The following is a 27445-nucleotide window of genomic DNA, read 5'->3' as shown; positions in this document are numbered from 1 at the left end:
ACATTTGGGAACATTCATGAGGTAGTGAGTGTCCTTCAGAACAACGTAATAAAATTTACATACACCTTTAGCTTGAAGAGAAGACTACATTCATGAGGTAGTGAGTGTTCTTCAGAACAACGTCATCACATGTTCATACACCTTTAGCTTGAAGAGAAGACTACATTCATGAGGTAGTGAGTGTTCTTCAGAACAACGTCATCACATGTTCATACACCTTTAGCTTGAAGAGAAGACTACATTCATGAGGTAGTGAGTGTTCTTCAGAACAACGTCATCACATTTTCATACACCTTTAGCTTGAAGAGAAGACTACACAAATTAACTCAATGAAACGCAACAACTACATTCATGAGATTTCAAGGTTTAAAATCAAGAAATACACATTCTACTAATCTATTTTATTATTTTAATTTTTAAATATCAAAATCATATAATGACCATCTGACGGTTCATACAGTACTCGTATTCTATCAATCCAAATTATTAATAAAAATAGTAAATTGATTTTAGACATTCTTGAGAGGAAACTAAAACAAAAGTAAAAGCCTATTTTTCATATAAACATGATTTCATTACTAAAAATAAAAAACATAAGTCAGAACACAGTAGTTTCCATCCATCTTTAGCTTGAAAACTAGAACACAAATGAAGTCAATGAAACACAATAAATAAATGAAAGAGGTTTCAAGGTTAAAATCAAGAAATACACATTGTATTCATCAATTTAATCATTTACATGTTTTAAATATCAAAATCATATAATGAACATCTGAGGGTTCATACAGTACTTGTATTCCATCAATCCAAATTAAACTTTTTAAAATTGTAATTTGATTTTAGACGTGATCATGTCTCGAGAGGAAGAAACTCAAACAAAAGTAAGCCTATTTCTGAGTAAGATTTCATATTTTTTACATTTTAGCAGATGCTCTTATCCAGAGCCTTACAGTTAGTGAGTCAATACATTTTCATACTGGCCCCCCCGTGGGAAAAGAACCCACAACCTTGGCGTTGCAAGCGCCATGCTCTACCAACTAGGCTACAGGGGACAATATCATAAAAAATATGATTTCATTTAAAAATAAATAAATAAGTCAGAACACAGCCTCTCTATTCTGTCATGTGATTTAAGGTCCTCTGTCCAGGAAAGTATGTTAAGATTTCTCTCCAGAGTGTATTCTCTTCTTATGTTTGTTCAGGCTTCCTAACTGGGTAAAACTCTTTTCACAATGGGAGCAGTGGTGCGGTTTCTCCCCTGTGTGCGTCCTCTCATGTGATTTTAGGTCATGTGATCGTGAAAATCTCTTTCCACACTGGGAACATTGGAAAGGCTTTTCTTCTGTGTGTATTATTTTATGGTTGTTCAGGCTCCCTAACTGGGTAAAACGCTTTCCACACTGGGCGCAGTGGTAAGGCTTTTCTCCAGAGTGTATTCTCTTATGTTTGTTCAGGCTCCCTAACTGGGTAAAACCCTTTCCACAATGAGAGCAGTGGTGTGGTTTATCCCCCGTGTGTGTCCTCTCATGTGATTTTAGTTCCTGTGATCGTGAAAATCTTTTTCCACACTGGGAACATTGAAAAGGCTTTTCGCCTGTGTGTTTCATCTCATGTTTTTTTAGATTCCCTAACTGGGTAAAATCCTTTCCACACAGGGCACAATGGTGTGGTTTCTCCCCTGTGTGCGTCCTCTCATGTGATTTTAGGTGCTGTAAACCTGAAAATCTCTTTCCACACTGGGAACATTGGAAAGGCTTTTCTCCTGTGTGTATTCCTTTATGCTTTTTCAGGCTCCCTAACTGGGTAAATCTCTTTCCACACTGGGAGCAGTGGTGTGGTTTCTCCCCAGTGTGTGTCCTACCATGTGATTTAAGGTGCTCTGATCGTGAAAATCTCTTTCCACACTGGGAACATTGGAAAGGCTTTTCTCCTGTGTGTATTCCTTTATGCTTTTTCAGGTTCCCTAACAGGGTAAATCTCTTTCCACACTGGGAGCAGGGGTGTGGTTTCTCCCATGTGTGTGTCCCCTCATGCTGTATAAGCTTCCATAACCACTTAAAACTCAAACTACACTGGGAGCAGTGGTGTCGTCTCACTGGTTTGGCCGTCTCTGGGTCTGGTTCCCCCGAAGAACTCTTCTTGCGTCTGTCAGAGTAAGAGTCTGGTCGCTCTCCTGCCAAAGACAGAGTATTTAGTTAAACAGAGAGATATCTAAATGAAATCTCCTGCTCTTCTTCCTATGAGGTTTAATCCAGACTAGATCCCTCATTATAAAACCGTAAATGTGGATCCTGGATGCTGATTGGTTGATAGTCATGATTCACGGGTAATCCCTGTAAGATGGGTCTAGAATGGTACATAAGGGGTTAAGTTAAGATGGGTCTAGAATGGTACATAAGGGGTTAAGTTAAGATGGGTCTAGAATGGTACATAAGGGGTTAAGATAAGATGGGGCTAGAATGGTACATAAGGGGTTAAGTTAAGATGGGGCTAGAATGGTACATAATGGGTTAAGTTAAGATGGGTTAAGTTAAGATGGGGCTATTAAGTTAAGATGGGGCTAGATAGAATGGTACATAAGGGGTTAAGTTAAGATGGGGCTAGAATGGTACATAAGGGGTTAAGTTAAGATGGAGCTAGAATGGTACATAAGGGGTTAAGTTAAGATGGGGCTAGAATGGTACATAAGGGGTTAAGATAAGATGGGGCTAGAATGGTACATAAGGGGTTAAGATGGGTCTAGAATGGTACATAAGGGGTTAAGGTGGGTCTAGAATGGTACATAAGGGGTTAAGTTAAGATGGGTCTAGAATGGTACATAAGGGGTTAAGATGGGTCTAGAATGGTACATAAGGGGTTAAGATGGGTCTAGAATGGTACATAAGGGGTTAAGTTAAGATGGGTCTAGAATGGTACATAAGGGGTTAAGTTAAGATGGGTCTAGAATGGTACATACAGGGTTAAGATGGGTCTAGAATGGTACATAAGGGGTTAAGTTCAGATGGGTCTAGAATGGTACATAAGGGGTTAAGTTAAGATGGGTCTAGAATGGTACATAAGGGGTTAAGTTAAGATGGGTCTAGAATGGTACATAAGGGGTTAAGTTAAGATGGGTCTAGAATGGTACATAAGGGGTTAATTTAAGATGGGGCTAGAATGGTACATAAGGGGTTAAGGTAAGATAATAATAATAATAATAATAATATGCCATTTAGCAGACACTTTTATCCAAAGCGACTTACAGTCATGCGTGTATACATTTTTGTGTATGGGTGGTCTCGGGGATCGAACCCACTACCTTGGCGTTACAAGCGCCGTGCTCTACGGGGCTAGAATGGTACATAAGGGGTTAAGTTAAGATGGGGCTACCCTTGATATTTTGATTATAATAAATTGAAATTTTTGTTTTATTGGAGACTTCAGAAATACGTTCAAACAGTCCACGTGTTGAATTTCATTTGATATAATTCCCCAGAATCTAAATAGTTCCAGAATCTGAATAGTTCCAGAATCTGTATAGTTCCAGAATCTGTATAGTTCCAGAATCTGTATAGTTCCAGAATCTGTATAGTTCCAGAATCTGTATAGTTCCAGAATCTGAATAGTTCCAGAATCTGTATAGTTCCAGAATCTGTATAGTTCCAGAATCTGTATAGTTCCAGAATCTGTATAGTTCCAGAATCTGTATAGTTCCAGAATCTGAATAGTTCCAGAATCCGAATAGTTCCAGAATCTGAATAGTTCCATTCCTGATATTACTGCCAGTGTTTTATAATGGTTTCCCACCATGATATTGTGATATGTATTCCTGTCAGTCATTAACTTTGTATCTGTTGATTTGTGAATGCTGTACATGCTAGCTAGTGGCTGTACTTTTCTCTCTACATGTCGTCATTGGGCTAGCATGGCTATTCATGTCCCCTTTTATTGTTCATTTGTACTTTACAGAGGAGTTGGTGCTAGAGTTCTGCACGGGTCTAACAGACCCGGAATTCCTAGATCCGACCCGGGATCCGGGTCCTAAATTCTGACTTTTGTCTTGGATCTGATATAATTGCCACGAGTCTGGGGTATGTGCAATTAAAATGTATTTACCGACTGGACCCCTCCTGATGACCGCCTGGAGCTTGTTATCTGTGTCAGACCATTGCAACACCATAAAACGTACAGCTGCTCACGTCACGTGCGCCTGCTGCTGAGGAGAGAGAGGGAGCGAGTGAACGGAGCCTTGGCCTAGGTTACTGTTCATTGCGAAGATGGAGGCCTTTTTCATTTAACTAAACGACAGTTAGAGGAGGAGTGAAAAGAAGTCTACAAGGGGAATGTTTTATTTTTTGTATTATTAATTTTTTTGTCATTTAGCAGACGCTTTTATCCAGAGCGACTTACAGGAGCAATTAGGGTTAAGTGCCTTGCTCAAGGGCACATCGACAGATTTTTCCATTCTTAGAAACGTTTTAGCTGATTATAGATGAGAAAACTTTGTTCAACTCGCTATTCAGGTTTGATGCAATTTCTCAAATTCGTATTATTTATTTTCGTATTTATGATTAGTTTTATTATTATTATTGTTATTGTAGGTCTATTTAAGAATCTAAACCAGTTCTTTATGTATGTTTTGTTTCATTTTGTAGAAATTCTTTCGTTGGCTAAATAAATTTCGAACTGTCTTTTGGACCCGTGAATATCTCTCTATTTTTTAAAATATATACTGTATGTTTTTGAAAGATTGTCTTTTTCTGACTACAACGACATACTTAGACAAAGACATTTGACAACTAAACATTTACTACAAACATTGACATCCCACCTGCTCAGACCCACATGTTCCCACCATATCCACCCATCCTGTCTGTCTCACAATCTGATTTTCTCTCCTTCCTCATCCTTTGAATATCTCCAGTGCTTGTAATATTTTATGCCATATGGCTTCAAATTGAACAATTATTTTTCTCTCTGTAGCCCACATTTTGTTCAATATTTAGATAATAATGCATTTGATTTATCCACTGTCTTAACGATGGAGGGTCATTTGATTCATCCACTGTCTTAACGATGGAGGGTCATTTGATTCATCCACCGTCTTAACCATGGAGGGTCATTTGATTCATCCACTGTCTTAACGATGGAGGGTCATTTGATTCATCCTCTGTCTTAACGATGGAGGGTCATTTTGATTCATCCACTGTCTGTCCCATATCTAGGAGATATAAGAAAACTCAGGAAATATATTTGGACACATATTTAACCCCTTACTTCCATTTGTTTGTACGGGTTACCTTCAGACGAGGGGGTTGTGGAGCAAAACGGAAGAAAATAGTCCCTTCTCCATAATAGTTTTTTAGGCCAAACCGTTCGGACGCTACAGACGTTTCCGTGAGAAGATCGATTTTCGGGATGTATCATGGTCTGACAAACACCGCTGTAGCTCGGGCACCTTCCACCGCAGTTGCGGAAGGCCAACAGGCAGATGGGGTGGATTAAGACTCAGCCCATGCTGCGTCTCAATGTCTCTAGCTTCAACTGACGGATTTTGATGGAGATTATTTTTTATTATGTTACTTAGATTGACGCACGGGTGCGTCAATAAACTCTTAAGGATTTTAAATAACCTGTAGTAATTATTTTTTAATCATTTTAATCCAGATCAAAATTATCCTTCTTTGTCTTGATTCTGTGGTCCTCTGTAGCTCAGCTGGTAGAGCACAGCGCTTGTAACGCCAAGGTAGTGGGTTCAATCCCCGGGACCACCCATACACAAAAAAATGTATGCACGCATGACTGTAAATCGCTTTGGATAAAAGCGTCTGCTAAATGGCATATTATTATTATTCTGTCCACTTCATCATTTGAAGTCACACACGAGTTGTTTTATGCTTTTATGTGATGTCAAGCACAGACACTGAGTAAAGCACTACAGAAAGAGATATTCAGATGTTTACAAAGGTAGTGAAATATATAATGTGAAGCATTTGATCCATTAACGTTTTGTTGGCCGCCCCCCACTCTTTGTAGATTTAACAATTCCTACAGAACAACCTATTAAAGGGTAGACCTTCATTAGAATGGCCCTTTAAAACCACACATCGGTTCAACAACTGCAGAGTTTGTGCTCCTGTTTTTAATATATTACTCACTGTTGTTAATCAGATCTCCAGTCTCTTCTTCTTCTTCTTCCAATGTGACAGTAATCTCCCCCTCTTCCTTTATTTCAAAAATGTTTTCCTCTTCTTTCACTGCGACAGTCATCTCCCCCTCCTCCTCTTTCACTCTGAACGCGTCTCCCTCTTCTTTCACTGTAACATCCTCCTCCTCTTTCACTCTGAACGCGTCTCCCTCTTCTTTCACTGTGACATCCTCCTCCTCTTTCACTCTAAAAGCTTCTTCATCTTCGGTCAATGTAACGTCTTTCTCTTCTTCTTTCACGGTAACAGCCTCAACATCTACTTCTTTTTTTACTGTAACATCCTCCTCTTCCTTCTCCTCTTTCACGACAATGTTCAGCCCCAGAGCTTCTTTCTCCGTCCAGCAGACCTCCTCTTCTTTAGCAGGAGGAGAGTAGCTTAGTGAGCTCATGGTCGGGGATGTTAGCTAGATAGCTAGTTAGCATTAGTGACTAGGCTACTGCTAATTTACCCAGCCAGCTAGCTGACTAACAACAACGTAAATATTAAATTAAATGGGGTAACTAGCTAGTAGATACGACAAGTGTGTTTAAAACACAGTGGCTAATATACACCGAAAGCGTTTAAAGAGCTTCAATGTTTTTTTGGCTATGAAGCTACGGAGGTGATTGACTAGCTGTTGTTGTTGAAGAAGCGTCCCGTCCACTAGATTATACGTCACACTGGCAGCATCGCCTGAAACAGGCACATCGCCATCTGCTGGGTGGGGAGGGTAACACAGTCAAGGGAAATGTTCATTTTATTTTGAGACAAAAAGTTGATTTTTCATTTATTTCATTAAATAATATTATATTGAGACGTACAAAGAGAAGCATGTGTTGATTAATGAATATCTTTAATGAGTGAGAATTTAAAACAACCTACCATACTAAGGCAGCTAGGTCCAACCTGCTCCTACACGGTGTAACAGTACTGAGTAGGTCCAACCTGCTCCTACATGGTGTACCAGTACTGAGTAGGTCCAACCTGCTCCTACATGGTGTACCAGTACTGAGTAGGTCCAACCTGCTCCTACATGGTGTACCAGTACTGAGTAGGTCCAACCTGCTCCTACACGGTGTAACAGTACTGAGTAGGTCCAAACTGCTCCTACATGGTGTACCAGTACTGAGTAGGTCCAAACTGCTCCTACATGGTGTACCAGTACTGAGTAGGTCCAAACTGCTCCTACATGGTGTACCAGTACTGAGTAGGTCCAAACTGTTTTGGACAAGTCTCTGAATGTATTTGAATGGCTCAGCCAGAGCCCAGAAATTAACCCGATCTAACATCTCTGGAGAGACCTGAAAACAGCTGTGCAGCGACTCTCCCCATCCAACCTGACAGAGCTTGAGAGGATCTGCAGAGAAGAATGTGAGAAACTCCCCAAATACAGGTGTGCCAAGCTTGTAGCGTCATACCCAAGAAGACTCGAGGCTGTAATCGCTGCCAAAGGTGCTTCAACAAAGATCTCTCCAGAGATGTTCGATCAGGTTCAAGTCCGGGCTCTGGCTGGGCCACTCAAGGACATTCAGAGACCTGTCCTGAAGCCACTACTGCGTTGTCTTGGCTGTGTGCTTAGGGTCGTTGTCCTGTTGGAAGGGGAACCTTCACCCCAGTCTGAGGTCCTAAGCGCTCTGGAGCAGGTTTTCATCAACAATCTCTCTGTACTTTGCTCCGTTCACCTTTGCCTCGATCCTGACTAGTCTCTCAGTCCCTGCCACTGAAAAACATCCCCACAGCATGATGCTGCCACCACCGTGCTTCACCGTAAGGATGGTGCCTGGTTTCCTCCAGACGTGAAGCTTGGCATTCAGGCCAAATAGTTAAATCTTGGTTTCATCAGACCAGAGAATCTTGTTTCTCATGGTCTGAGAGTCCTTTAGGTGCCTTTTGGCAAACTCCAAGCGGGCTGTCATGTGCCTTTTACTGAGGAATGGCTTCCGTCTGGCCACTCTACCATAAAGGCCTGATTGGTGGAGTGCTGCAGAGATTGTTCTACCATAAACCAAATTTTGCCAGTCCCAACTTTCCAAAACCAGTCAACCGTATCCAGAGGCAACAGAGCCGTTCTCATTGTGGACACACTCTTTATAAACGGAGACACAACTCCATAACACCATGGTTCTACTAAATTTAACGTTACGGAAAAAACTACTGTCAATATCTGAACACTATGAAGTTGATAAGCGCACACACGCTTGATCTCTCTCTTTCTCTCTCCTCTCTCCGTCTCTCTCTTCTCTTCTCTCCCGCTCTCCCTCTCTCTCTATCTCTTCTCTCCCTCTTTCTCTCTCTTCTCTCTCTCTCTCTTTTCTCTCTTTCTCTCTCTCTCTCTGTCACTCTCTCTCTTTGTCTCTCTCTCTCTTCTCTCTCTCTCTTCTCTCAGTCTCCCTCTCTCTCTTTCTCTCTATTCTCTCTTTTCTCTCTCTCTCCTCTCCCCCTCTCTCTCTATTGTTGAGAACGTTTCTATAATTTAATATGTTTTCTGTTTGTCTATCTTTTGTATGTCTGTCTACATGTTTATCTATGTTTAGATATCAGAACAGGGACGTTGGGGAATAATAACATCTTGTACGGGATACATTGGTACTGTAGTGAAGCCGTCTCTATAGTAATGCAATGTCTCTTTCATGATCACGTGAAACGTCAATTAATATGGAAATGCTTGGATGTGGGGGTTTTTTTTCTATGAAAATGATGTTTAATGTAGCTATGGTGCAACTATGATGTCGATACGATATGGATTACAGTTATCATCCTGAATATTAAGGCTATACTAACTCCATGTTACACACATAGACACTCAACCATGCAAATTGTCCGGGTTATTTATTTATTGGGCTCACAGGCAAACGGGCAAACAGGGAATCAAACAAAATGTTGCTAGAAGCTGTTTCTTGAATTCTAAACATCAGACATTTGGAAATCTCTATTTTTTTGACCATCATAATACCTCTTACGGCAGTAACTTTACAAGCACAAATTGTGGTAGATTTAGACTGAGAATAGTATCTAGTTATAGTAAGGGGTGAAATAAGTATAGCCAGTTATAATTGTAATGGCTTAGCAGATTACAAGAAAAGAAGATCAATCTTCATGTAGCTAAAAGAAAAGGAATATAACATATAGTGTTTACAGGAAACTCACTCTACATCCTTAGATGAAGTTGCGTGGGAAAAAGGAATGGGGCGGTTAAATAATGTTCTGTCATGGACAAAGGAACTCAAAAGGTCTGATGATATTAATTATCAAAAATGTCGATCCGAATGTGCAAACAGTCAGGAATGATTCGCAAGGAAGTGGATGAAAAACAGATTTGGCTCATTCATCTATATGGTTCAAATCATGATGATCCATACTTGTTTGAAAATATTTATAAATAATGTTTTAATTTACAGGGCAACAAACGATCCAATCATTATGGTGGGACACTATAAAACAATGTTAAGTACCTCAATGGACCGTAAAGGAAATCACTACAAATTATCATCACGTGCCCTTAAGGAAATCACAAATATTATTTACACATTAGAAATAGTGGATATTTGGAAACTAAAAAACCCCGACCTAGTGAGATATACATGTAGGAGACTTAATCAAGCTAGTCGTCTTGACTTCTTTCTTGTCTCTTTCTCTCTTGCATCATATGTTATTTTCCACCATAATTTGCAAATAAATTCATTAAAAATCCTACAATGTGATTTTCTAGATTTTTTTTCTCAATTTGTCTGTCATAGTTGACGTGTACCTATGATGAAAATTACAGGCCTCTCTCATCTTTTTAAGTGGGAGAACTTGCACAATTGGTGGCTGACTAAATACTTTTTTCCCCCACTGTATGTTACCCCTTGGCAGCGTTATCAGAAAGCACAGCATTGATTTTCACTGCTACTCAGACGATACACAACTTTACATTTCTGTGTCTCCAGAGGATTTTAGCTCAACTGATAAATGATTAGACTGTATGACTGATTTAAATACTTGGATGGTTCACAACTTCCTCCAGCTAAATCAAGACAAGACTGAGGTAATTATTGTTGGAGCCAAAGCACAGAGAATCTAACCACATGTTAATTCACAGGCATAAAAACACCAGGTTATTTTAGTTTCTGAACTCAATTTTGAATCACACATTAGGAATGTGACCAAAATAGCTTTTTACCACCTGAGAAACATTGCCAAGGTGCGGCCGTTTCTCTCTCAGGCTGATACAGAGAGACTCATCCATGCTTTTATTACAAGCAGGCTTGACGACTGTAATGCTCTCCTGTCTGGTCTACCCAAGAAAGCCATTGGTCAACTGCAAAACATACAGAATGCTGCAGCACGGGTACTGACCAAGACCAGACGGAGGGCACACACTACACCGGGTTTTAAGGTCTCACTGGCTGCCTGTGAGTTTTAGAATTAATTTAAAGATTATTCTATTGGTTTTTAAATCAATCCACGATTGTGCTCCCCAATACACGTCAGAAATGCTTTTGAGTTATGTACCCAGTAGGTCCCTCAGGTCCTCTGGCACTGGCCTTTTAACTATCCCAAAGCCTAGGACCAAGAGGCATGGAGAGGCAGCCTTTAGTTACTATGCCCCCAGCCTCTGGAATAGCCAGAGAACCTGAGGGGGAACGAAACTGTGAACATATTTAAAAGAGATTTTAAGACACACCATTTTAGCTTTGCTTTTCCTCAGGGAGCTTTTTAGTCGTTTATTTTCTTTTGTTATTCTTTAGTCTTTTTATATTATGTTTGTTGTGTAAATATTTCATTTTCATATTTTTTTGTTAATTTTTCAAAAGTGTATTTTCTTATGTTTGTTCAGGTTCCCTAAATGCAAAAAACACTTTCCACACTGGGAGCAACTGTGTGGTTTTTCCCCTGTGTGTGTCCTCTCATGTGATTTTAGGTCATGTGATCGTAAAAAACTAATTCCACACTGTGAGCAACGGTAAGATTTCTCCCCTGTATGTGTCCGCGCATGCCTTATTAGGTCTGATGATGTTGAAAATCTCTTTCCACACTTGGAGCAGTGGTAAGGCTTTTCTCCTGTGTGTTTCTTCTCATGATCTTTCAGGTTCCCTAACTTGGTATAATCCTTTCCACACAGGGAGCAATGGTAAGGTTTCTCGCCTGTGTGCGTCCTCTCATGCGCCTTCCGTTTATCTGACGACCTAAAATTCTTTCCACAATGGGAACAGGAGTAAGGCTTCTCTCCAGAGTGTATCCTCTTATGTTTGTTCAGGTTATCTAAACGGGAAAAAAGCTTTCCACACTGGGAGCAATTGTGTGGTTTTTCCCCTGTGTGTGTCCTCTCATGTGATTTTAGGTCATGTGATCGTGAGAATCTCTTTCCACACTGGGAGCATTGGAAGGGCTTTTCTCCTGTGTGTTTCCTTTCATGCTCTTTTAGCTTCCATAACCACTTAAAACCCATACTACACTGGGAGCAGTGGTGTCGCATCGCTGGATTGGACGTCTCTGGGTCTGGTTCCCCTGAAGGACTCTTCCCGCTCTCAGAGGGAGAGTCTGGTCTCTCTCCTGCCAAAGACAAAACAGAGTATTTAGTTAAACAGAGTATTTAGTTAAACAGAGTATTTAGTTAAACAGAGTATTTAGTTAAACAGAGTATTTAGTTAAACAGAGAGACCTGAATGAAACCTCCATGATGAAACTGTTTTCCTATGAGGTTGAATCCAGACTAGATCCCTCATTATTTAACAAAATGTGGATCCTGGATGCTGATTGGTTGATAGCTGTTAGTTTTCACCTTAATCCTGGGTAATGCCTGTTAACAGTTCCATTTGAATTATTCCTACACATCCACTGTCCGACAGCCCTGCCAGGCAATTAATAAACTAATCTCCACTAGAAAGAATAATATAGACATTATCACCCCATGCTTCCAGCCTAGCATTTGGTTTGTATGTAAAATAAAATATGTATAGAACTTATTTTGGTGATTTACGACTGAATATAAATATATGGAACATGTTTATTTATATGGAATCGCTTTAATTACTATAATGACACCTAGTGGCCAATTGTTGGTTTGCTACTAGAATGTGACATAAGGGGTTAAGTTAAGATGGAGCTAGAATGGTACATAAGGGGTTAAGTTAAGATGGGGCTAGAATGGTACATAAGGGGTTAAGTTAAGATGGGTCTAGAATGGTACATAAGGGGTTAAGTTAAGATGGGTCTAGAATGGTACATAAGGGGTTAAGTTAAGATGGGTCTAGAATGGTACATAAGGGGTTAAGTTAAGATGGGTCTAGAATGGTACATAAGGGGTTAAGTTAAGATGGGTCTTCAGTTGAACAGTGATTAGAACAGGTGATAGCAGTCTGCTATTGGAAGATGACTAAAAACACAGTTTTCAACAGTTCTTCATAGCATGATTTATACCTTTTCACTTCTGGATTTATACCTTTGGATTTACCGTTTATTTCACCCTGATCATTTTAGTGCCCTTTTTGAGTTAGTTTTACCATCAATATCAACTGGGACCTGTTTTACCATCATTATCAATTGATCAACCAGTGTGCTTGGCTAGAAACTATACCAACAGAATGAACAACCAGTGTGCTTGGCTAGAAACTATACCAACAGAATGAACAACCAGTGTGCTTGTCTCTCAACCTCAGAAATAAAACTACCAACTGGTTATTTGTCATGACTGACTTCAAGCTTTTTATTATTTTTTCCCTTCATCATTTGTGTTCCTTTTTGATCATCAATATCTAATGGAATCTGTCAATGCTTACCTGGATACAGCGCCTTCAGAAAGTATTCACACCCCTCCACTTGTTCCACATTTTGTTGTGTTACAGCCTGAATTTAATATGGATTCAATTGAGATGTTGTGTCACTGGCCTTCACACAATATCCCATAATGTCAAAGTGGATCTATGTTTTTTGTGTGTGTTTTTTTAAACAAATCAGTACAAAATGAAAAGCTGAAATGTCTTGAGTCAATAAGTATTCAACCCCTTTGTTAAGGCAAGCCAAATACAGTGGGGGAAAAAAGTATTTAGTCAGCCACCAATTGTGCATGTTCTCCCACTTAAAAAGATGAGAGAGGCCTGTAATTTTCATCATAGGTACACGTCAACTATGACAGACAAATTGAGGAAAGAAAATCCAGAAAATCACATTGTAGGATTTTTTATGAATTTATTTGCAAATGATGGTGGAAAATAAGTATTTGGTCAATAACAAAAGTTTCTCAATACTTTGTTATATACCCTTTGTTGGCAATGACACAGGTCAAACGTTTTCTGTAAGTCTTCACAAGGTTTTCACACACTGTTGCTGGTATTTTGGCCCATTCCTCCATGCATATCTCCTCTAGAGCAGTGATGTTTTGGGGCTGTTGCTGGGCAACACAGACTTTCAACTCCCTCCAAAGATTTTCTATGGGGTTGAGATCTGGAGACTGGCTAGGCCACTCCAGGACCTTGAAATGCTTCTTACGAAGCCACTCCTTCGTTGCCTGACGGTGTGTTTGGGATCATTGTCATCATTGAAAGACCCAGCCACGTTTCATCTTCAATGCCCTTGCTGATGGAAGGAGGTTTTCACTCAAAATCTCACGATACATGGCCCCATTCATTCTTTCCTGTACACGGATCAGTCGTCCTGGTCCCTTTAAAGAAAAACAGCCCCAAAGCATGATGTTTCCACCCCCATGCTTCACAGTAGGTATGGTGTTCTTTGGATGCAACCTAGCATTCTTTGTCCTCCAAACACGACGAGTTGAGTTTTTACCAAAAAGTTATATTTTGGTTTCATCTGACCATATGACATTCTCCCAATCCTCTTCTGGATCATCCAAATGCACTCTAGCAAACTTCAGACGGGCCTGGACATGTACTGGCTTAAGCAGGGCGACACGTCTGCACTGCAGGATTTGAGTCCCTGGCGGCGTAGTGTGTTACTGATGGTAGGCTTTGTTACTTTGGTCCCAGCTCTCTGCAGGTCATTCACCAGGTCCCCCCGTGTGGTTCTGGGATTTTTGCTCACCGTTCTTGTGATCATTTTGACCCCACGGGGTGAGATCTTGCGTGGAGCCCCATATCGAGGGAGATTATCAGTGGTCTTGTATGTCTTCCATTTCCTAATAATTGCTCCCACAGTTGATTTCTTCAAACCAAGCTGCTTACCTATTGCAGATTCAGTCTTCCCAGCCTGGTGCAGGTCTACAATTTTGTTTCTGGTGTCCTTTGACAGCTCTTTGGTCTTGGCCATAGTGGAGTTTGGAGTGTGACTGTTTGAGGTTGTGGACAGGTGTCTTTTATACTGATAACAAGTTCAAACAGGTGCCATTAATACAGGTAACGAGTGGAGGACAGAGGAGCCTCTTAAAGAAGAAGTTACAGGTCTGTGAGAGCCAGAAATCTAGCTTGTTTGTGACCAAATACTTATTTTCCACCATAATTTGCAAATAAATTAATTAAAAACCCTACAATGTGATTTTCTGGAAAAACAATTCTCAATTTGTCTGTCATAGTTGACGTGTACCTATGATGAAAATTACATGCCTCTCTCATCTTTTTAAGTGGGAGAACTTGCACAATTGGTGGCTGACTAAATACTTTTTTTCCCCACTGTAAGTTCAGGAGTACAAATTTGCTTAACAAGTCACATAATAAATTTCAGCCACAACCATCAAGCTAGGCTGCAGGGCTACGCCCACACCTAAGGCCACTCAGCCTCGTTCAGCTGCAACACGCCTGGGGAATTTAAGGGGATGCTTTAGTTCAGTACGGGGGGAGCTCCTGGCTGGACGCCGGAGGCTGAGCTCTACAGACATTTGTTTGAAGTCCTGGACATTGTGTTCTCCACAGGAAGAAGTGACCGGACCGCAAGTGAAGCTGGTAATCTGGGTAGCAGCCCAGCTAGTAAGGATAACTCTGGGTTCAGTTAAGGAGAGAGAGTGAGAGAGTGTTTTGTTTTCAGTTACTGTTTGAGAACCAGCTTTGTGAACCTTTTTATTTTGAATAAATCCGCCAGGCTGGTTTAAACTGTGCCCTTCTGTCATTGTTCCTCTTCGTGGCCTTCCTACCAGCCACACCTAGCGACTCGTTACAAGTGTCAGGACTACCTCATCTCTGTACCCCACACATTCAATTATCTGTAAGGTCACTCGGTCGAGCAGTGAATTTCAAACACAGATTCAACCACATAGACCAGGGAGGTTTTCCAATGCCTCCCAAAGAAGGGCGCCTATAGGTAGATGGGTTTAAAAAAACATTTTAAAAAACATTGAATATCCCTTTGAGCATGGTGAAGTTATTAATTACACTTTGGACGGTGTATCAATACACCCAGTCACTACAAAGATACAAACTTCCTAACTCCCGTTGCCTGGAGAGGAAGGAAATCGCTTAGGGTGACATTTTGACATTGATTTTAAGATTTTTATTATTTTCATAATATTTGTACCTTTATACCATCAATATCAATGGCGGAGACGCATAAAGATGGCAGCCGTCTGCACTTACCACTAATTCCTTTTTTTGCTAAATTGGCCGTATTGTACATTCCTCCACCTTACTCCTTATTTAGTGTTGTCATTAACTATTTTAGCTTCAAGACGCCCCAAAAATAAAGAAGTAAAAAAAGTTTATTGTGCTGATTTATTGGCACATTGAATTGTAGTTTACAAACTCAGTGGGAAAAAACAATGACGTCATTTCTGAATTCTGCCATCTTTATGTTTGCCATTGGAATCTGTCAATGCTTACCTGGATACATGCTTGCTTTACCATTCAACAATTAAGGAACTGTGTGACAAACCCTTGACATTTTGAGTATAATACATTGAAATTTTTGTTTTTTTGGAGACTTCAGAAATACGATGAAACAGTCCACGTGTTTAATTTCATTTGATATAATTCCCCAGAATCTAAATAGTTCCAGAATCTAAATAGTTCCAGAATCTGAATAGTTCCAGAATCTGAATAGTTCCAGAATCTAAATAGTTCCAGAATCTAAATAGTTCCAGAATCTGTATAGTTCCAGAATCTGAATAGTTCCAGAATCTGAATAGTTCCAGAATCTAAATAGTTCCAGAATCTAAATAGTTCCAGAATCTGAATAGTTCCAGAATCTGAATAGTTCCAGAATCTGAATAGTTCCAGAATCTAAATAGTTCCAGAATCTGAATAGTTCCAGAATCTGAATAGTTCCAGAATCTAAATAGTTCCAGAATCTAAATAGTTCCAGAATCTGTATAGTTCCAGAATGTGAATAGTTCCAGAATCTGAATAGTTCTAGAATCTAAATAGTTCTAGAATCTAAATAGTTCCAGAATCTGTATAGTTCCAGAATCTGAATAGTTCCAGAATCTGTATAGTTCCAGAATCTGTATAGTTCCAGAATCTGAATAGTTCCAGAATCTAAATAGTTCCAGAATCTGAATAGTTCCAGAATCTAAACAGTTCCAGAATCTGTATAGTTCCAGAATCTAAACAGTTCCAGAATCTGTATAGTTCCAGAATCTGAATAGTTCCAGAATCTAAATAGTTCCAGAATCTAAATAGTTCCAGAATCTAAATAGTTCCAGAATCTAAATAGTTCCAGAATCTGAATAGTTCCAGAATCTGAATAGTTCCAGAATCTGTATAGTTCCAGAATCTAAATAGTTCCAGAATCTGAATAGTTCCAGAATCGGAATAGTTCCAGAATCTAAATAGTTCCAGAATCTAAATAGTTCCAGAATCTGAATAGTTCCAGAATCTAAATAGTTCCAGAATCTACATAGTTCCTGAATCTAAATAGTTCCAGAATCTGTATAGTTCCAGAATCTGTATAGTTCCAGAATCTAAATAGTTCCAGAATCTGTATAGTTCCAGAATCTGAATAGTTCCAGAATCTGAATAGTTCCAGAATCTACATAGTTCCAGAATCTGTATAGTTCCAGAATCTGAATAGTTCCAGAATTTAAATAGTTCCAGAAACTGTATAGTTCCAGAATCCGAATAGTTCCAGAATCTGAATAGTTCCATTCCTGATATTACTACCAGTGAGCCTTGGCCTAGGTTACTGTTCATTGCGAAGATGGAGGCCTTTTTCATTTAACTAAACGACAGTTAGAGGAGGAGTATGGTGAAAAGAAGTCTACAAGGGGAATGGTTTATTTTTTTATTATTATTTTTTTAGTCATTTAGCAGACGCTCTTATCCAGAGCGACTTACAGGAGCAATTAGGGTTAAGTGCCTTGCTCAAGGGCACATCGACAGATTTTTCTATTCTTAGAAACGTTTTAGCTGATTATAGATGAGAAAACTTTGTTCAACTCGCTATTCAGGTTTGATGCAATTTCTCAAATTTCGTATTTATGATTCGTTTTATTATTATTATTGTTATTGTAGGTCTATTTAAGAATCTAAACCAGTTCTTTATGTATGTTTTGTTTCATTTTGTAGAAATTCTTTTGTTGGCTAAATTAATTTCGAACTGTCTTTTGGACCCGTGAATATCTCTACTTGGGATATATATTTTTTAAATATATACTGTATGTTTTTGAAAGATTGTTTTTTTCTGACTACAACAACATACTTAGACAAAGACAATTGACAACTAAACATTTACTACAAACATTGACATCCCACCTGCTCAGACCCACATATTACCACCATATCCACCCATCCTGTCTGTCTCACAATCAGATTTTCTCTCCTTCCTCATCCTTTGAATATCTACAGTGCTTGTAATATTTTATGCCATATGGCTTCAAATTGAACTATTCTGTTTCTCTCTGTAGCCCACATTTTGTTCAATATTTAAGATAATAACGCATTTGATTCATCCACTGTCTTAACAATGGAGGGTCAATTGATTCATCCACTGTCTGTCCCATATCTAGGAGATATAAGAAAACTCAGGAAATATTTTTGGACAAATATTTAACACCTTACTTCCATTTGTTTGTACGGGTTACCTTCAGACGAGGGGGTTGTGGAGCAAAACGGAAGAAAATAGTCCCTTTTCCATAATAGTTTTTTAGGCCAAACCGTTCGGACGCTACAGACGTTTTCGTGAGAAGATCGATTTTCGGGATGTATCATGGTCTGACAAACACCGCTGTAGCTCGGGCACCTTCCACCGCAGTAGCGGAAGGCCGACAGGCAGATGGGGTGGATTAAGACTCAGCCCATGCTGCGTCTCAATGTCTCTAGCTTCAACTGACGGATTTTGATGGAGATTATTTTTCATTATGTTACTTAGATTGACGCACGGGTGCGTCAATAAACTCTTAAGGATTTTAAATAACCTGTAGTAATTATTTTTTTATCATTTTAATCCAGATCAAAATTATCCTTCGTCTTGATTCTGTCCACTTCATCATTTGAAGTCACACACGAGTTGTTTTATGCTTTTATGTGATGTCAAGCACAGACACTGAGTAAAGCACTACAGAAAGAGATATTCAGATGTTTACAAAGGTAGTGAAATATATAATGTGAAGCATTTGATCCATTAACGTTTTGTTGGCCGCACCCCACTCTTTGTAGATTTAACAATTCCTACAGAACAACCTATTAAAGGGTAGACCTTCATTAGAATGGCCCTTTAAAACCACACATCGGTTCAACAACTGCAGAGTTTGTGCCCCTGTTTAAGATATTACTCACTGTTGTTAATCAGATCTCCAGTCTCTTCTTCTTCTTCCAATGTGACAGTAATCTCCCCCTCTTCCTTTATTCCAAAAATGTCTTCCTCTTCTTTCACTGCGACAGTCATCTCCCCCTCCTCCTCTTTCACTCTGAACGCGTCTCCCTCTTCTTTCACTGTAACATCCTCCTCCTCTTTCACTCTGAACGCGTCTTCCTCTTCTTTCACTGTGACATCCTCCTCCTCTTTCACTCTAAAAGCTTCTTCATCTTCGGTCAATGTAACGTCTTTCTCTTCTTCTTTCACGGTAACAGCCTCACCCTCTACTTGTTTTTTTACTGTGACATCCTCCTCTTCCTTCTCCTCTTTCACGACAATGTTCAGCCCCAGAGCTTCTTTCTCCGTCCAGCAGACCTCCTCTTCTTTAGCAGGAGGAGAGTAGCTTAGTGAGCTCATGGTCGGTGATGTTAGCTAGAAAGCCAGTTAGCGTTAGTGACTAGGCTGGTGCTAATTTACCCAGCCAGCTAGCTAGCTGACTAACAACAACGTAAATATTAAATAGGGTAACTAGCAAGTAGATACGACAAGTGTGTTTAAAACACAGTGGCTAATATACACCGAAAGAGTTTAAAGAGCTTCAATGTTTTTTTGGCTATGAAGCTACGGAGGTGATTGACTAGCTGTTGTTGTTGAAGAAGCGTCCCGTCCACTAGATTATACGTCACACTGGCAGCATCGCCTGAAACAGGCACATCGCCATCTGCTGGGTGGGAAGGTTAACACAGTCAAGGGAAATGTTCATTTTATTTTGAGACAAAAAGTTGATTTTTCATTTATTTCATTAAATAATATTATATTGAGACGTACAAAGAGAAGCATGTGTTGATTAATGAATATCTTTAATGAGTGAGAATTTAAAACAACCTACCATACTAAGGCAGCTAGGTCCAACCTGCTCCTACACGGTGTAACAGTACTGAGTAGGTCCAAACTGCTCCTACATGGTGTAACAGTACTGAGTAGGTCCAAACTGCTCCTACATGGTGTACCAGTACTGAGTAGGTCCAAACTGCTCCTACATGGTGTACCAGTACTGAGTAGGTCCAAACTGCTCCTACATGGTGTAACAGTACTGAGTAGGTACAACCTGCTCCTACATGGTGTACCAGTACTGAGTAGGTCCAAACTGCTCCTACATGGTGTACCAGTACTGAGTAGGTCCAAACTGCTCCTGCATGGTGTACCAGTACTGAGTAGGTCCAAACTGCTCCTACATGGTGTAACAGTACTGAGTAGGTCCAAACTGCTCCTACATGGTGTAACAGTACTGAGTAGGTCCAAACTGCTCCTACATGGTGTACCAGTACTGAGTAGGTCCAAACTGCTCCTACATGGTGTACCAGTACTGAGTAGGTCCAAACTGCTCCTACATGGTGTACCAGTACTGAGTAGGTCCAAACTGCTCCTACATGGTGTACCAGTACTGAGTAGGTCGAAACTGCTCCTACATGGTGTACCAGTACTGAGTAGGTCCAAACTGCTCCTACATGGTGTACCAGTACTGAGTAGGTCCAAACTTCTCCAACATGGTGTAACAGTACTGAGTAGGTCCAAACTGCTCCTACATGGTGTACCAGTACTGAGTAGGTCCAAACTGCTCCTGCATGGTGTAACAGTACTGAGTAGGTCCAAACTGCTCCTACATGGTGTACCAGTACTGAGTAGGTCCAAACTGCTCCTACATGGTGTAACAGTACTGAGTAGGTCCAAACTGCTCCTACATGGTGTACCAGTACTGAGTAGGTCCAAACTGCTCCTACATGGTGTACCAGTACTGAGTAGGTCCAAACTGCTCCTACATGGTGTACCAGTACTGAGTAGGTCCAAACTGCTCCTACATGGTGTAACAGTACTGAGTAGGTCCAAACTGCTCCTACATGGTGTACCAGTACTGAGTAGGTCCAAACTGCTCCTACATGGTGTACCAGTACTGAGTAGGTCCAAACTGCTCCTACATGGTGTACCAGTACTGAGTAGGTCCAAACTGTTTTGGACAAGTCTCTGAATGTATTTGAATGGCTCAGCCAGAGCCCAGAAATTAACCCGATCTAACATCTCTGGAGAGACCTGAAAACAGCTGTGCAGCGACTCTCCCCATCCAACCTGACAGAGCTTGAGAGGATCTGCAGAGAAGAATGTGAGAAACTCCCCAAATACAGGTGTGCCAAGCTTGTAGCGTCATACCCAAGAAGACTCGAGGCTGTAATCGCTGCCAAAGGTGCTTCAACAAAGATCTCTCCAGAGATGTTCGATCAGGTTCAAGTCCGGGCTCTGGCTGGGCCACTCAAGGACATTCAGAGACCTGTCCTGAAGCCACTACTGCGTTGTCTTGGCTGTGTGCTTAGGGTCGTTGTCCTGTTGGAAGGGGAACCTTCACCCCAGTCTGAGGTCCTAAGCGCTCTGGAGCAGGTTTTCATCAACAATCTCTCTGTACTTTGCTCCGTTCATCTTTGCCTCGATCCTGACTAGTCTCTCAGTCCCTGCCACTGAAAAACATCCCCACAGCATGATGCTGCCACCACCGTGCTTCACCGTAAGGATGGTGCCTGGTTTCCTCCAGACGTGAAGCTTGGCATTCAGGCCAAATAGTTAAATCTTGGTTTCATCAGACCAGAGAATCTTGTTTCTCATGGTCTGAGAGTCCTTTAGGTGCCTTTTGGCAAACTCCAAGCGGGCTGTCATGTGCCTTTTACTGAGGAATGGCTTCCGTCTGGCCACTCTACCATAAAGGCCTGATTGGTGGAGTGCTGCAGAGATTGTTCTACCATAAACCAAATTTTGCCAGTCCCAACTTTCCAAAACCAGTCAACCGTATCCAGAGGCAACAGAGCCGTTCTCATTGTGGACACACTCTTTATAAACGGAGACACAACTCCATAACACCATGGTTCCAGGCCGGTTCCCCTCTCTCCACTGGGGTTCTCTGCCTCTAACCCTGTTACAGGGGCTGAGTCACTGGCTTGCTGGTGCTCTTTCATGCCGTCCCTAGGAGGGGTGCGTCACTTGAGTGGGTTGAGTTACTGACGTGATCTTCCTGTCTGGGTTGGCGCCCCCCCTTGGTTTGTGCTGTGGTGGAGACCTCTGTGGGCTATACTCGGCCTTGTCTCAGGATTGTAAGTTGGTGGTTGAGGATATCCCTCTAGTGGTGCGGGGGCTGTGCTTTGGCAGAGTGGGTGGGGTTATATCCTTCCTGTTTGGCCCTGTCCGGGGGTTTCTTCGGATGGGGCCACAGTGTCTCCGGACCGCTCCTGTCTCAGCCTCCAGTATTTATGCTGCAGTAGTTTATGTGTCGGGGGGCTGGGGTTAGTTGGTTATACCTGGAGTACTTCTCCTGTCTTATCCAGTGTCCTGTGTGAATTTAAGTATGCTCTCTCTAATTCTCTCGTTCTCTCTTTCTCTCTGAGAACCTGAGCCCTAGGACCATACGTCAGGACTACCGGGCATGCTGACACCTTGCTGTCCCCAGTCCGCCTGGCCTTGCTGCTATTCCAGTTTCAACTGTTCTGCCTGCGGTTACGAAACCCCTACCTGTCCCAGACCTGCTGTTTTCAACTCTTAATGATCGGCTATGAAAAGCCAACTGAGAGACCTGAGCCCTAGGACCATACGTCGGGACTACCGGCCGTGGTGACTCCTTGCTGTCCCCAGTCCGCCTGGCCTTGCTGCTATTCCAGTTTCAACTGTTCTGCCTGCGGTTATGGAACCCCTACCTGTCCCAGACCTGCTGTTTTCAACTCTTAATGATCGGCTATGAAAAGCCAACTGAGATTTATTCCTGATTATTATTTGACCATGCTTGTCACTTATGAACATTTTTGAACATCTTGGCATGGTTCTGTTATAACCTCCACCCGGCACAGCCAGAAGAGGACTGGCCACCCCTCATAGCCTGGTTCCTCTCTAGGTTTCTTCCTAGGTTTTGGCCTTTCTAGGGAGTTTTTCCTAGCCACCGTGCTTCTACACCTGCATTACTAGCTGTTTGGGGTTTTAGGCTGGGTTTCTGTACAGCACTTCGAGATATTAGCTGATGTACGAAGGGCTATATAAAATAAAATTGATTGATTGATTGATGGTTCTACTAAATTTAACGTTACGGAAAAAACTACTGTCAATATCTGAACACTATGGAGTTGATAAGCGCACACACGCTTGATCTCTCTCTTTCTCTCTCCTCTCTCCGTCTCTCTCTTCTCTTCTCTCCCGCTCTCCCTCTCTCTCTCTCTCTCTTCTCTCCCTCTCTCTTCTCACTCTCTCTCTTTGTCTCTCTCTCTCTTCTCTCTCTCTATTCTCTCCGTCTCTCTCTCTCTCTTTCTCTCTATTCTCTCTTTTCTCTCTCTCTCTCTCTCCTCTCCCCCTCTCTCTCTATTGTTGAGAACGTTTCTATAATGTAATATGTTTTCTGTTTGTCTATCTTTTGTATGTCTGTCTACATGTTTATCTATGTTTAGATATCAGAACAGGGACGTTGGGGAATAATAACATCTTGTACGGGATACATTGGTACTGTAGTGAAGCCGTCTCTATAGTAATGCAATGTCTCTTTCATGATCACGTGAAACGTCAATTACTATGGAAATGCTTGGATGTGGGGTTTTTTTTTCTATGAAAATGATGTTTAATGTAGCTATGGTGCAACTATGATGTCGATACGATATGGATTACAGTTATCATCCTGAATATTAAGGCTATACTAACTCCATGTTACACACATAGACACTCAACCATGCAAATTGTCCGGGTTATTTATTTATTGGGCTCACAGGCAAACGGGCAAACAGGGAATCAAACAAAATGTTGCTAGAAGCTGTTTCTTGAATTCTAAACATCAGACATTTGGAAATCTCTATTTTTTTGACCATCATAATACCTCTTACGGCAGTAACTTTACAAGCACAAATTGTGGTAGATTTAGACTGAGAATAGTATCTAGTTATAGTAAGGGGTGAAATAAGTATAGCCAGTTATAATTGTAATGGCTTAGCAGATTACAAGAAAATAAGATCAATCTTCATGTAGCTAAAAGAAAAGGAATATAACATATAGTGTTTACAGGAAACTCACTCTACATCCTTAGATGAAGTTGCGTGGGAAAAAGGAATGGGGCGGTGAAATAATGTTCTGTCATGGACAAAGGAACTCAAAAGGTCTGATGATATTAATTATCAAAAATGTCGATCCGAATGTGCAAACAGTCAGGAATGATTCGCAAGGAAGTGGATGAAAAACAGATTTGGCTCATTCATCTATATGGTTCAAATCATGATGATCCATACTTGTTTGAAAATATTTATAAATAATGTTTTAATTTACAGGGCAACAAACGATCCAATCATTATGGTGGGACACTATAAAACAATGTTAAGTACCTCAATGGACCGTAAAGGAAATCACTACAAATTATCATCACCGTGCCCTTAAGGAAATCACAAATATTATTTACACATTAGAAATAGTGGATATTTGGAAACTAAAAAACCCCGACCTAGTGAGATATACATGGAGGAAACTTAATCAAGCTAGTCGTCTTGACTTCTTTCTTGTCTCTTTCTCTCTTGCATCATATGTTATTTTCCACCATAATTTGCAAATAAATTCATTAAAAATCCTACGATGTGATTTTCTGGATTTTTTTTCTCAATTTGTCTGTCATAGTTGACGTGTACCTATGATGAAAATTACAGGCCTCTCTCATCTTTTTAAGTGGGAGAACTTGCACAATTGGTGGCTGACTAAATACTTTTTTCCCCCACTGTATGTTACCCCTTGGCAGCGTTATCAGAAAGCACAGCATTGATTTTCACTGCTACTCAGACGATACACAACTTTACATTTCTGTGTCTCCAGAGGATTTTAGCTCAACTGATAAATGATTAGACTGTATGACTGATTTAAATACTTGGATGGTTCACAACTTCCTCCAGCTAAATCAAGACAAGACTGAGGTAATTATTGTTGGAGCCAAAGCACAGAGAATCTAACCACATGTTAATTCACAGGCATAAAAACACCAGGTTATTTTAGTTTCTGAACTCAATTTTGAATCACACATTAGGAATGTGACCAAAATAGCTTTTTACCACCTGAGAAACATTGCCAAGGTGCGGCCATTTCTCTCTCAGGCTGATACAGAGAGACTCATCCATGCTTTTATTACAAGCAGGCTTGACTACTGTAATGCTCTCCTGTCTGGTCTACCCAAGAAAGCCATTGGTCAACTGCAAAACATACAGAATGCTGCAGCACGGGTACTGACCAAGACCAGACGGAGAGCACACATTACACCGGTTTTAAGGTCTCACTGGCTGCCTGTGAGTTTTAGAATTAATTTAAAGATTATTCTATTGGTTTTTAAATCAATCCACGATTGTGCACCCCAATACACGTCAGAAATGCTTTTGAGTTATGTACCCAGTAGGTCCCTCAGGTCCTCTGGCACTGGCCTTTTAACTATCCCAAAGCCTAGGACCAAGAGGCATGGAGAGGCAGCCTTTAGTTACTATGCCCCCAGCCTCTGGAATAGCCAGAGAACCTGAGGGGGAACGAAACTGTGAACATATTTAAAAGAGATTTTAAGACACACCATTTTAGCTTTGCTTTTCCTCAGGGAGCTTTTTAGTCGTTTATTTTCTTTTGTTATTCTTTAGTCTTTTTATATTATGTTTGTTGTGTAAATATTTCATTTTCATATTTTTTTGTTAATTTTTCAAAAGTGTATTTTCTTATGTTTGTTCAGGTTCCCTAAATGCAAAAAACACTTTCCACACTGGGAGCAACTGTGTGGTTTTTCCCCTGTGTGTGTCCTCTCATGTGATTTTAGGTCATGTGATCGTAAAAAACTAATTCCACACTGTGAGCAACGGTAAGATTTCTCCCCTGTATGTGTCCGCGCATGCCTTATTAGGTCTGATGATGTTGAAAATCTCTTTCCACACTTGGAGCAGTGGTAAGGCTTTTCTCCTGTGTGTTTCTTCTCATGATCTTTCAGGTTCCCTAACTTGGTATAATCCTTTCCACACAGGGAGCAATGGTAAGGTTTCTCGCCTGTGTGCGTCCTCTCATGCGCCTTCCGTTTATCTGACGACCTAAAATTCTTTCCACAATGGGAACAGGAGTAAGGCTTCTCTCCAGAGTGTATCCTCTTATGTTTGTTCAGGTTATCTAAACGGGAAAAAAGCTTTCCACACTGGGAGCAATTGTGTGGTTTTTCCCCTGTGTGTGTCCTCTCATGTGATTTTAGGTCATGTGATCGTGAGAATCTCTTTCCACACTGGGAGCATTGGAAGGGCTTTTCTCCTGTGTGTTTCCTTTCATGCTCTTTTAGCTTCCATAACCACTTAAAACCCATACTACACTGGGAGCAGTGGTGTCGCATCGCTGGATTGGACGTCTCTGGGTCTGGTTCCCCTGAAGGACTCTTCCCGCTCTCAGAGGGAGAGTCTGGTCTCTCTCCTGCCAAAGACAAAACAGAGTATTTAGTTAAACAGAGTATTTAGTTAAACAGAGTATTTAGTTAAACAGAGAGACCTGAATGAAACCTCCATGATGAAACTGTTTTCCTATGAGGTTGAATCCAGACTAGATCCCTCATTATTTAACAAAATGTGGATCCTGGATGCTGATTGGTTGATAGCTGTTAGTTATTCACCTTAATCCTGGGTAATGCCTGTTAACAGTTCCATTTGAATTATTCCTACACATCCACTGTCCGACAGCCCTGCCAGGCAATTAATAAACTAATCTCCACTAGAAAGAATCATCTAGACATTATCACCCCATGCTTCCAGCCTAGCATTTGGTTTGTATGTAAAATAAAATATGTATAGAACTTATTTTGGTGATTTACGACTGAATATAAATATATGGAACATGTTTATATGGAATCGCTTTAATTACTATAATGACACCTAGTGGCCAATTGTTGGTTTGCTACTAGAATGTGACATAAGGGGTTAAGTTAAGATGGAGCTAGAATGGTACATAAGGGGTTAAGTTAAGATGGAGCTAGAATGGTACATAAGGGGTTAAGTTAAGATGGGGCTAGAATGGTACATAAGGGGTTAAGTTAAGATGGGTCTAGAATGGTACATAAGGGGTTAAGTTAAGATGGGTCTAGAATGGTACATAAGGGGTTAAGTTAAGATGGGTCTAGAATGGTACATAAGGGGTTAAGTTAAGATGGGTCTTCAGTTGAACAGTGATTAGAACAGGTGATAGCAGTCTGCTATTGGAAGATGACTAAAAACACAGTTTTCAACAGTTCTTCATAGCATGATTTATACCTTTTCACTTCTGGATTTATACCTTTGGATTTACCGTTTATTTCACCCTGATCATTTTAGTGCCCTTTTTGAGTTAGTTTTACCATCAATATCAACTGGGACCTGTTTTACCATCATTATCAATTGATCAACCAGTGTGCTTGGCTAGAAACTATACCAACAGAATGAACAACCAGTGTGCTTGGCTAGAAACTATGCCAATAGAATGAACAACCAGTGAGTTTGGCTAGAAACTATACCAACAGAATGAACAACCAGTGTGCTTGGCTAGAAACTATACCAACAGAATGAACAACCAGTGTGCTTGTCTCTCAACCTCAGAAA

At 40.7% G+C, this 27445-nt stretch overlaps 1 pseudogene across 1 annotated transcript; it reads right to left on the bottom strand.

Annotated features, from left to right (window-relative positions):
• Positions 1–850: 850 nt before the first annotated feature.
• Positions 851–6802, bottom strand: LOC311113869 (annotated as a pseudogene). Its single transcript has 4 exons — positions 6138–6802; positions 1990–2173; positions 1736–1857; positions 851–1594 (listed from the first exon to the last, which is right to left on the bottom strand). The product of its transcript is annotated as an uncharacterized misc_RNA (transcript).
• Positions 6803–27445: the final 20643 nt, after the last annotated feature.

The sequence above is a fragment of the Coregonus lavaretus genome (genome assembly GCF_964263955.1).
Source record: "Coregonus lavaretus genome assembly, contig: HAP1_SCAFFOLD_317, whole genome shotgun sequence".
Classification (NCBI taxonomy): Eukaryota; Metazoa; Chordata; class Actinopteri; order Salmoniformes; family Salmonidae; genus Coregonus; species Coregonus lavaretus.
Note: the sequence above shows the minus strand (reverse complement) of the source record. Positions and strands in the feature narration are given on the sequence as shown.